Here is a 9,408-nt window from a genome sequence, read left to right as displayed (position 1 = left end):
TCATACCTTATTTCAAGAAATCTCAATTTATATCCCTGCTGGGCTCTCAGAGGACATTAAGAACCTAAAGAGAAATCAGAAACTCAGTTAGCCTGAAATATCCCAAATGTCTCTCTTGTTCAGGATGAATGCACCAAAAAAACCTCACAGCAAAATAATGATGAAAAACAAGCCTTTCAATACCAAAAGTATTTCTCTTTCCTGATGCTTCTACCAAATCTAAGAAAACAGACATTGTTTTTTTTTTAAAAATTATACTCAGTAAAAATAAAACTTCATAATTATAGTGTGTTCTTCTGAAAAACTCCTCAAATACATCCTTCTTGTAAAAGGTTTTCTTTTACTGACCTCCTCTTCTTTCATCGCTGACTGCAGTGGAAAATTACATTCCCCTACGAAATATAATCCCGTTGATATGAACACCCGTTAAGATGTTCATCAAATTGCTAGGTGAGCTGGCGTAATTAGGGACAGGCAGGGGGAAAATTACAAAGGATGCAGAGGACATCAGCCCAGAGGAGGTAAATACTGAAAAGATCATAAGTTGTTTTTAGCTTTGGATCATGTGCTTAGAAATTTTTAAAAATGCTCACAGGCCAAGCTTCCTCAAACCACTGCAGAAGCAAGTACCTGCCTGCCTGGGGATACAGTCTGCTTTGAAAAGAAACCTCTATGATTTCTAAGCCCAACTTTCACCAGAGACTTCATAAGAGCATCCGGAATGCCAATGACAAAAATCAAACACACACCAAGCATGAGTTCCCAGAGCCTCGTGTAGATATGTGACATTAGGTCTTATCTGAGGGTCATGCTTTGATATGCCTTTAGTGAATACCAGTGGTGTGAGCTGAAAGGGCAATGGTTTAGACTCTTATACAGTTGTTTGAAGACAACTGTGAGGACAGATGGGAAGGGGCAGGGGGACTGTGTGCTGCTTTACCTAGAGATTCAAGGAAGCTCTCTGTGGAGTTGACATCTGGGCATGGCTAGCTATAACTATGGAGAAGGCAATGGCAACGCACTACAGTACTCTTGCCTTGAAAATCCCATGGACAGAGGAGCCTGGTAGGCTGCAGTCCATGGGGTTGCTAAGAGTTGGACATGACTGAGTGGCTTCACTTTCACTTTTCAGTTTCATGCATTGGAGAAGGAAATGGCAACCTACTCCAGTGTTCTTGCCTGGAGAATCCCAGGGATGGGGGAGCCTGGTGGGCTGCAGTCTATGGGGTCACACAGAGTCGGACACGACTGAAGCGACTTTGCAGCAGCAGTAGCTATAACTATGAATATGCAAATTAGTTTGCTTCTATTCACATACAGACATAAGCTACATACAGGAGCAGGGAGACCTCATTTTACTTCACGTTGAAGCGACTGCACTTTTTTTTTTTGTGGGGGGAGGGCTTCTCTGGTGGCTAAGATGGTAAAGAATCCACCTGCAATGCAGGAGACCTGGGTTTGATCCCTGGGTCACGAAGGTCCCCTGGAGGAGGGCATGGCAATTCACTCCAGTATGCTTGCCTGGAGAATCCCGTGGACAGAGGAGCCTGGCGGGCTACAGTCCACAGGGTCACAAAGAACGGGACAAGACTGAGCTCCTCAGCACAGCACAGCACTTTTTCAGAAATGGCAGGTTTGTGGCAGCCCTGCCTTCAGCAAGCTACTGGTGCCATTTTTCCAACAGCGTTTGCCCACTTTGTGTCTCTGTGTCACATTTTGGGAATTCTTGAAATATTGCCAACTTTTCATTATTATTATGTTTGTTATAGTATCTGTGATGGGTGACCTGCATTGTTACAACTATGATTCACCAAAGGCTCAGATGATGGTTAGCATTTTTTAGCAAAAAAGTATTTTTTCATTAGGGTATGATTTTTTTTTAGATATAATGGTATTGGCACAGTTATTACCATTATTACCACTACAAAGAAATGTGAACATTACTTTTACATGCTCCAGGAAACCAAAACATTCATGTGACTTGCTTTACTGCAATAATTCACTTTACATCTAAGGGTCTGGAATGGGACCCACACTGTCTGAGGTCTTCCTATAGATACTGATCTCTCCTCTGAGTTCTGCTTCTCTGCAGAGCCCTAAATAATACAGAAGTCCAGCAAACACTTTTCAGTACTCTGTTGTTCCGACTCAGTTGTGGCTCAGTTGTGTCCGACTATTTGCGACCCCATGGATTGCAGCAAGCCAGGCTTCCCTGTCCATCACCAACTCCCAGAGCTTGCTTAAACTCATGTATATTGAGTCGGTGATCCACCCAACCATCTCATCCTCTGTCATCCCTTTCTCCTCCCACCTTCAATCCTCCAGCATCAGGGCCTTTTTTAATGAGTCGGCTCTTTTCATCAAGTGGCCAAAGTATTGGAGATTCAGCTTCAGCATCAGTCCTTCCAATGAGTATTCAGGATTTCAATACTTAACCATTTCCCTTTGCTTACCACTTTCTGTTCACACCCGCTTCCTGTGTGAAGGTCCCCCGTTCTTTCTGCTGAGGCCTCCACACCGGCCACCCCCCTGCCTGGAACTATTTGCACCCTCAGACCTCAGTTTAGACGTCATCTCCTCAGAGAACTTTCTGGGCCCCCATTAAATCCTTCCTGTCCCTGCTCCTCACAGCTCCCCATTTGCTTTATTTACTTTTAACAGAAATCATAATCTATAACTAAGACATTTTAAAATGATCTGACGACTTCCCCTGGTAGTCCAATGGTTAAGAATCCGCCTTGAGATGCAGAGGACGCAGGTTCGACCCCTGGTCAGGGAACTAAGATCCTACATGCAGTGGAGCAACTAAGCCCATGCGCCACAACTACTGTGCCTGCGTGCTCTGAAGCCTCCAGCCACAGCGAGAGAACCCGTGCGCTACAATGAACGATCCTGCATGATGCAACTGAGAACTGATACAGCCAAATAAATGACTTTTAGAATACTTAATAAATAAAAAAGATGAGCTGTCTCTGCCATGCAAAGGTCCATCCCCTGATGGCCAAAGCATGGCTCAGTTTTCCCTTGGGTCTGAGGACATGGCCAGAAGAGTTGAGAAAATATTGGCTGGGCGAATGAATAAATGAATGTCTGATGAGCATGCCACACAGGAGAGCAACCTGAGGACTCTGATCTAAAAGAGGCTGAGAACTCAAACCCAGGAAAAATGTTCTCAATTCCCTTTCTAAACTGTACCCTTCAATGGAGTCTTTTCTCCACATTTTCCTGACACATGCTTTATCAGGTTAACAAACCTCCCCCTACCCAGCATCTGACCAGTACCTAGTACCCAAAAGCATTCTGGTGTGCCAGGACCACAGGATTTTAGCCAACGCTTCCTCCAATGGCAGAGCCAGGGCCTAAGGCTGGTCTGTCCCTGTGGGCAAGTCCTCGAGGAGGGTTACAAAAGGACCAGAGGCCTCATCTCCTACACTTGAGAAGCTAGGAACCTCATGGATAAGAAAAACTGAGTCCTCATGAGGACATAAAGCCTATCTAGCCAATTACAGCTGTGTAATACAGTGATCAGGACCATTGGATTTGGATGGTCTAGAAATTTCTGGGCACAATAATATTCTCTGTTATGATCTGGGTGGGAGGTGATGATAAAGATTTGCTTATTTAGTAAAAAACTCATCAAGCTACACGCTTACAATGTGTGTCCAGGTGACACCTGTGCAGGCTCAGAAGAAGAAACCAGGACACACAGAAGCTATCTCCTTATGAACAAGTGAAAGTGAAGTTGCTCAGTCGTGTCCGACTCTTTGCGACCCCATGGACTGTAGCCCACCAGGCTCCTCTGTCCATGGGATTTTCCAGGCAAGAATACTGGAGTGGGCTGCCATTCCCTCCTCCAGGGGATCTTACCAACCAAGGGATTGAACCCAGGTCTCCTGCACTTCAGGAAGACCTTTCACCATCTGAGCCACCAGGGAAGCTCCTTACGATGCGCAGGGTATCAATAGTGAGTCGAGCCCAGGGCTTACCTCCTGGACGCTGCCCAGCCGACACCAGGCAGAGGAAATCTGTCTGGAGGATTCCTTTCCTCATTTGATATGTACTGATGTAGGCACCTACAGTGTACCTTGCACAGCTCTCTAGGAGCAAGGGACACAGACATAGTGGTGAACCACCTGCAACAAACCTCCATCCACGCGCAGTTCACAGGCAGGTAGGAAGAAGTAGATGATAATAATAAGTAAGACACATGGCGAGTGAGAAGCAGGACAAAAGACAACCAAGTGAGGGGAACAGAAGATGTGCAGGGCCGGGGGTTGTGCAGTTGAAATAGGATGGACAGGGACCTGCTCTCTGAGATGATGACAGGTAAGCCAAGACCCAGAGGACGTGAGAAGCCAGCTGTGCTTTCTGGAAGAAAACTCCTCCAAGAGGAGGGAAGAGCGAGAGCAAAGACCTGGTGACCCATGGAGCAGCAGAGATGGACCGGTCAACGCAGGGACGCCCCTGGATGCGGGGGACAAGAGGAACCCTGGAGGGTGTGAAGAAAGGGATGGAAATCAAAGTTGAGCTTCAAACACAAACTACTTGGAGACCAAACAGAGTTTTAAGTCATTTAAATGCTGCTGAATTCCAATTCAGTTAATTAATCTACTTAAAGGGTTCAAGATCCCACAACTTGGATCTTAACGATGGTCAGGTCAGGTCAGTTCAGTTCACTCGCTCAGTCGTGTCCGACTCTTCACAACCCCATGGAGCACAGCATGCCAGGCCTCCCTGTCCATCACAAACTCCCAGTTACTCAAACTCATGTCCGTTGACTCGGTGATGCCGTCCAACCATCTTATCCTCTGTTGTCCCCTTCTCCTCCTGCCCTCAATCTTTCCCAGCATCAGGGTCTTTAATGAAAACCCAAATGGCCCTCAGTGGACACAAGTTGGTAGAAAAAGCCACCATCTCATCTAACCCACCTGCTCCCCTTCACCCCCACTACAACACAGGTGGTTTACACAGCAAGCTGCAGCAGACCAGGAATCTAGATGTAAAAATACCATCAAGAGTGGGGAACACTCTCTCTGACCCCCTTGCTCCCTCTGCCAGGCTTTCAGAGCTCATCATCCTGACCTAATCTTCCTGTGTCAACAGATGAAAGAAAAATGATGGGGAGTCGGGAAACCCGAGAAAAACAACCCAGTTCACCCAAATGTCTCAACTTTCATCCAGAAGAGAAGTGCTGCTTATGGGGGCCAGGGACCGGGGTGGGCACGGAGGGAGGTGGGACAAAATGCCAGGCTGGCATGGCACCTGGGTGTCAGGAGGAGCCAGGACCCCACCCCTGCCAGCCCCACCTGCAGGTAGCTCTCTCCCACTCAGCCACTCAGCACGGGCTTCCCTCCCCAAGAAGCCCCACCTTCATTAGTGCAGGGTGATGGCTTAAAGCTCAACATTCAGAAAACTAAGATCATGGCATCCGGTCCCATCACTTCATGGCAAATAGATGGGGAAACAGTGGCTGACTTTATTTTTTTGGGCTCCCAAATCACTGCAGATGCTGACTGCAGCCATGAAATTAAAAGACACTTACTCCTTGGCAGGAAATTTATGACCAGCCTAGACAGCATATTAAAAAGCAGAGACATTGCTTTGCCAACAAAGGTCCATCTAGTCAGGCTATGATTTTTCCAGTAGTCATGTATGGATACGAGAGTTGGACTATAGAGAAAGCTGAGTGCTGAAGAATTGATGCTTTTGAACTGTGGTGTTGGAAAAGACTCTTGAGAGTCCCTTGGACAGCAAGGAGATCCAACCAGTCCATCCTATAGGAGATCAGTTCTAAATAGTCACTGGAAGGACTGATGCTGAAGCTGAAATTCCAGTACTTTGGCCACCTGATGGGAAGAGCTGACTCATTTGAAAAGACCCTGATGCAGGGAAAGATTAAAGGTGGGAGGAGAAGGGGATGACAGAGGATGAGATGGTTAGATGACATCACTGACTCAATGGACATGAGTTTAAGTAAGCTCCAGGAGTTGGTGATGGACAGGGAGGCCTGGTGTGCTGCAGTCCATGGGGTTGCAACTGAGTGACTGAACTGAACTGAACTGATAATACCCAAGCACATGGCCACACCCAGCTGGCACTGTCCCCCGATTGAGGGGCTAAAAAAAGATTTGATAAAACCCAAGGATCAGTCTTTAGGCTGCTGTTCTTCTGCATGCAACACCGCATTAGAAGGTGATGAACATTTGGGGTGGGGGGGAGGGGAGGGGTAAGTCCCATTTTCCCAGCTCCAGGATTAGTTGGCAGGTCAACACAATGCTGGGGGGGTGCGGGTGGCACAGATGGTAAAGAATCTGCCTGCAGTGCAGGAGACCCGGGTCAGGAAGATCCCCTGGAGAAGGAAATTGCAACCTACTCCAGTACTCGTCTGGAGAATCCCATGGGATGCAGTCTGTGGGGTCGCAAAGAGTCAGACACGACTGAGCGACTTCACTTTCAACACAGTGGGACAGTTTGTTCCCACACCCATCCACCAGATCCCCAACCAGCTTTTTCTATCTGAGCTGTCTTTCTGGGGCCATCCAGAGCCTTAAAAAGTGAACAGAACCCAACCCAATCGTCTCGTCCTTGTGTTTCCTGATCCCAAGTAGGAATGTTCTCTGGGCTGAGGCTGTCTTGTCCCTGACCAATTTTTCCTATGTGACTTCTATGCACTTAGCGATCACTAGGCAACGTCAGTCTTCAATCGCAGGAAAACCTCACTGGCCTGACTTGACTGGGAGCCAGGAAGACCTGGGAAGGGGCCGTGGTGCTGCTCCTTTTAAGGGCATCTGGGAGCATGAAGAGCGGCTTCCCTGGTGGCCCTAGTGGTTAAATAACCCGCCTGCCAACGCAGGAGATGCAGGTTCGATCCCTGGGCCAGTAAGATCCCCTGGAGGAGGAAATGACAACCCACTCCAGTATTCTTGCCTGGAGAATCCCGTGGACAGAGGAGCCTGGTGGGCTACCGTCCATGGGGCTGGAAAGAGTCAGACAGACTGAGGGACTGAGCACACACTTTACAGGAGCATGAAGACAGGATCGAGCCCTGGGTTCTAAGCAGAGGGGCCTTCGGCACACAGGGGGCCCACAAACACAGTCACGTGACAGGGCTGGATGCGCTGGCCTTCTCTCCAAAATGAGCTAAATTTTCCCTCACCTAGATTTCAATAAAACGTAACTCGAGTTTATATGGACCGGGTCTTCATATGAGGACCTCGATCCTGCTCCAGTTTCAGAGAAGGTCACTGAGACGGTTTCATATGAGAAACCTGATCCTAGAGGGAGGTGTGACATCAACAATTTTAGATTTTAAAAAAATGCTCAGATACTGGCGATTTCGTGTGTTTCGACACAAAGCGAATGAACCCTCCACCCGTCAACTGTGTGCTTGCAGAGTGCCTATGGCTATTGGACAAGGCACAACCTGTGTTTACCACATGCAAAGCTCACCCTCGCTGGACAGATCCCTGGATGCATCATCACAGATTATAAAACACTTATTACGAATAATATTCAGCTGGTGACATGGGCTGAGGAGCGACCTCAAATCACGAGCTTCCTTTCAGGGAAGTTCTGAAGGGATGCTAAGCAAGCTGGTGTTACTGCTCTCTTGTATAGATGGGAAGGTCCTCGTGCGTGAATCCACTTGGCTTTTCTCTTAGACAAGGGATGCGGGGAGAGGCGGCCTGAACTGGAATAACTGTGTGGGTTTTGTAGGCATGGACACAGAGCCTCCCAGAGACTGGAGGAACTGGGCCTCAGTGAGATGTACCCAGAGAACAGGTGTGCATGGTTTTCAGAACAGAAGATAGGGTTCAGTGAATACAGAAATGGGGAAATGTCTGGGAAACCGTGAAGAAAACTGCTGTGGGTGTTCTCTCTTGTAGAAGTTCTGGGAAGTTTCTGTTTTCCTGGGTCTTCCCATCTAATACATGGGAGCTGCCCAGTTGTCCCCTTGATGGATGCCTGTGGAAGGTTCCTGCACGCCAGGCCCCAGACAGGAGGAACCAGGTGCAGCCTCGCCCTCCATGCAAGGAAAACACTGCCACTCTACACTTGTTTTTTTGCTTGTTGTTGCCTTTTTTTTGGCTGCACCACGTGGAATACAGAATCTTAGCTCCCCAACCAGCGATTGAACCTGCACTCCATGCAGTAGAAGCATGGAGTCTGAACCACTGCACCACCAGGGAAGTTCCTACCCTTGGTTTTTGATTGAGGCTGGATGGCTGGGGGATGGACATGGTCTACCTTCTCATCCCCTTACTCAGCGCCAAGGACACGTGATTGTTTTCAGAGTCACTGCAGGCCAGAAGAGGGGCAGAGATGTTATGTATCAACTGATGGACTCAGGTGAATTTCGGTCCTGACCCTTGAGTCGGACAGTGGGCCTGCCTAAAACAAACAGTCCAGCAGCTGAACAGGCAAACGATAAGAGCTGTCCAGAGGCAATAAGCTAGAGGAAACATGACCAGCCAACACACGTGTGGGAGACAGAACAATTTTGTAGTCAGAGATGCGGCTAAAGAAAAAAAGAAAGAATATGAGAATGTTCTGTGGGATAGAGGAGCGGAGAGGCACTCCCTTTAGGAGAGCCTGGAGCCCCTTGAAGTCACTCGGCTTGATGGGTGATGTGAAGGGGCAGGAGGGCAGGGCCCAGGGGCTGGGACTGGCAAAGCCTCTAGGCGCCAGGGAGGAGTGGGCTTTGCAGTCAGGGCGTTGGGTGTGGTGTCCGAACCCCAGGCAGGCTACTGGCCTGTACACTGACTCTCCAGGCCTCAGCATCTTCACACAAAAAAAGTACTCACAGCAAGTGACTACTACCCAGGGATGCTGGCTTTAGCCAAAGTGAGGAACCAGAGCGGACAGGCAGTCAGGGTAAGGGGGGAGTGGTTAAGAACCCAGACTCTGGGTTCAAGTCCTGCCCCCACCCCAACTTAGCTGTGCAGTGATGAGCAGGCTCCTTGGCCTCAGCAACTGCATCCATCAAATGGGAACAAGAACAGCATCTCCCGCCTGGGTCTGTGTGAGGATGAAATCCATCCATGTTGCTAAGCATGTACGACAGCGCCTGGCATGGAATACACACCACACAAGCATTTGCTTCAGCGCCCCCAGGTGTGCCCCTTGCCCTGGGCATTGGCATAGAGTAGGTGCTGCATAGACAGTGGAGCTCAAGTCACTGGAGCTCCATTTCCCTTCTCTGGATGGTGCTGAGAGGCAGGGGAAAAGATCATCCCAGAGGGAGGAAAAGTTACCCAGATTTTAAGAGAGTTCTCCAAGATTTTTCCCTGATCATGGGGGAAAAAAAATGTATCAACATCCACAGAAGGACTAGAATCCTAGATATGCTGTGTTCTGATCAAGCTGAGTTTGACCTTTTAGCAAATTACTGACTCTGCGATCAGTGTA

General features: G+C 48.4%; 1 protein-coding gene across 1 annotated transcript in view; it reads right to left on the bottom strand.

Annotated features, from left to right (window-relative positions):
* The window catches only part of RCAN1 (regulator of calcineurin 1), a 120,127-nt gene that overhangs the window by 86,675 nt on the left and 24,044 nt on the right, over positions 1–9,408 (bottom strand). The gene's annotated exons all lie outside the window — the stretch shown is intronic.

This window comes from Bos taurus, chromosome 1 (genome assembly GCF_002263795.3).
Source record: "Bos taurus isolate L1 Dominette 01449 registration number 42190680 breed Hereford chromosome 1, ARS-UCD2.0, whole genome shotgun sequence".
Taxonomy (NCBI): Eukaryota; Metazoa; Chordata; class Mammalia; order Artiodactyla; family Bovidae; genus Bos; species Bos taurus.
This window is presented reverse-complemented; position numbering and strand designations above follow the sequence as displayed.